The sequence below is a fragment of the Vicugna pacos genome, unplaced genomic scaffold, assembly GCF_048564905.1.
Source record: "Vicugna pacos unplaced genomic scaffold, VicPac4 scaffold_5, whole genome shotgun sequence".
Lineage (NCBI taxonomy): Eukaryota > Metazoa > Chordata > Mammalia > Artiodactyla > Camelidae > Vicugna > Vicugna pacos.
Window position 1 is genome coordinate 399673 of NW_027328726.1, and position 2971 is coordinate 402643.

The window sequence follows — 2971 nt, forward strand, 5'->3', positions numbered from 1 at the left end:
TGGGTTCCGGTGGCATTTGAGGGACCGAGACTTCACCCGGACTCGGGGACCGGCACGGGGGCGTCCTGCGAGGGATGTGGGGGAGGCAGGCTTTCCCCGGCCCGGTGCTCGGGAGCGGTCCCTCGTGGGGGGCCCTCTCCTCGGAGGCGCCTCTGTGGCATCTCCCCGAGTCCCCGGCCACGCGGGCGAGAAACGGGCAGGGCGTCCCCGGCCCGATCCCGTCTCCCTCTCGTCCCTTCCCATTCCCACTGCTCCTCCTCAACCCCTCCCCCTCCCCCTCCCCCCCCCCCGGTCGATCAGATGGCCCCCGAGAGCTTCGGGGCTGCCATTTATGGGGGTAGGGCTGGGGGCAGGTGGCCGGACCGAGGTCCCGGGGCCCCCCCTGCAAATCGTGGACCCGACCCGTTTCCGGGCGCTGTCATTTTTCCTTTCGTGTTGGGCATTTTCTGCCAGCAGATAGGTGCTGACACGGTCTTTCTCGGTGTCTGTCACCGAGTGTTGGGTCTCCGGACGCGTGTGGGGCTCTTGGGCTTTGTCTCTGCGTGAGCCCTGGCCTGGTAGAAGCTGACTCTGCTTCTGACACTTGAGCCGCCCGCTCGGGCCTGCGCGCCGGCTCTCGTGTGTGCGTCCGGCTGACGTGGCCCGTGGTGCCGCCTCCGGTCTCTGGTGGCCCGAGGGCGGTGGGGTGAGGTGGCGGCGTGGGTCTTTTACCCCGTGCGCTCCCTGCCGCAGGCACCCGGTGGTGGCCGGCACGACCCCACCCTCCCAGGCTCCGTGCCGCGTGTCAGGCATTCTCCGCCTGGGGTCGTTGGCCACTCTCCTCGTAGAGGAACGAGGAGTGGGTGGCGCCTGGCGAGGCTGAAGCAGGCCCCCCTCTGGTGGTTGTCCTCGCCGGGCCCTCCCTTCTGGCTCTGGGGCTTCCCTGCCCCATGGCTCGCTCGCTCACCTGACCGATGTGGTGACGTCATGCTCTCCCGGGCCGGGCCTAAGCCGCGCCAGACGAGGGACGGGGCGTTCATGGTGAACGTGGCCTCTCTTCTCGTTCTGCCTGCGGGCCCCTCGCCTCTCCTCCACCGCCCGTGGGTGGCGGGGGCAAGGAAGGGGTGCGGACTCCGGCCCGACCTCGGTCTCCCGTGCCTCGTGGTGTCGGCGGGGCCGGGGTCTTGTGACGCGGCAGACACCTCTCGCCTCCTCGCCTGCTCGGCGTCTTGTCTCGCGAGCGGCCCTCCCCCGTGGTGGGGGAGGGCTGCCCCCGCCGCCACGCCACGTATCCCCTCGCCGGGGTGCGAGCGTGTCTCGCCTTGGCCCTCTGTGGTGCCCCTGGAGCGCTCCAGGTTGTCCCTCAGGTGCCCGAGGCCGAGCGGTGGCATCGCTTCCCGTCCCCAGCGTGTCCTCTCGGGTAACCCCTGCGGTGGTCGTGTGTCCCGAGCCACTCCCTTGAGCAGTGGGGGAGGGGTCGAGACGGTAAGCGAGGTCGTCGTCCTCACCCTGTACGGGGGGGACTGACGTGGCCGGGCGCACGCCGGGTGGGTCCCCCCCTCTGCGGGGCTCGCGCCCGGGCGTGGGAGCGGACGTGGTGGGGCCGGGTGATGTGCCGGTGGGGGCGGGCGCCTGTCTCGTCCCCACGCGGCCTTGGGTGCGTCTCCTCGCGAGGCGGCACGGGCTTGCCCCGGCCCCGACCGCGAACGCTCGCTTTTCGGCCCGCTGCTTACCCCTACCGCAGGCCCCTCCTGCCCAGCCGAGCGCTGACGTCCACCTCGGCGGACTTCCGTAGGCCTGAAGGGGGCCCCCGCTGGGTAGGGGGCGATGCGCCCTCGGTGAGAAAGCCTTCTCTAGCGATCTGAGAGGGGCGCCTTGGGGGGTACCGGACAACCCCCAGCCGCCGCTCCTCCATCCAGAGCGTGCAGTCGCCACGGGGAGCGACTGCCGCAGCGTGTGGGCAGGGCCCCGCCGCTTTGGCGTGTGGGTTGCGCCGGCCCCGCGGCGGGGCCGTGTGCTGCTCTTTGCCTGCTGTGGCCCGCGCCTCCCCCCTCCGAGTCGGGGGAGGGTTCTGCCGGGCCGGGCCGGGCCCGGCGTCTGGCGCGGGGCCGTGCGAGCGCGCGTGCGTGCGCGCGGGCTTTGCCTCCCCGGTGCGTGCCGTGGGGGGAGGGGCAAGGCGGTCCACCCCGACTTTGCCCCCCGTTGTCTCCCCGCCGCGAGGAGCCACCCCACCTGTTCCGGTCCCGAGCCGCAGCCACCGGTGGCGGTGCGTGGGCTACGGGTCGGGCCGCCTCGCTCGGGAGCGTTTCCCCGGGCCGCGAGGCCTGGGGGCGAGCCTAGACGAAGCAGGATGATGTGGGTGGTGGACGGACAGACCGGACAGACAGACGGACGAGTGAGCGAGCGGAAGGGGCTACCCTCTGGAGTGGGGGTTAGCCTGCTGCGCGCGAGTCCCGGCGGCGGGGCCGGGGTGTGGGAGGAAGCGCCGAGGGTTGGCTGAGGCCGGCCGGCGTCCTGGGCGTCGCGGGGCCGCCCCCACGTGTGGGGGTGGTGGGATCCTGCGCTTGTTTCCCCGGCGGCCCGGTCGTGTCTCGGGATTTCCCCTCCCCGGGGCTGGTGCCCGCCCACACCCCCGACCCCTGCGGCCGTCGCTCTTGTGCGCGAGCGGCCCCTCCTCGTCGTCGCCGGCCCTCCCCTGCCCGGACCGATGGCCACCCGCGCCGAGCTTTTCCACCACCGACCCACCCCCCCGTCCTGGGACCAGTACGTGGCCTCACCGCGTGTGGGTGCTGTCCCTCCCCTGGAGGCGGCCCCGGGTGAGGCGTCGTCGGACCCGACGGGGGGGTGGAGGCGGGGTGCTTCGGCACGGCACGAACGTTTTGTTTTGGGTGTGCGTCGGGGCAGGGCAGCGCCGGCCCGTGCGGCGGGAGAGCCTTGCGGTGGGCCGTTCTGAGGCTCTGCGGTGTCGGGCGAGGGTGGCCCTGAGCCCCCG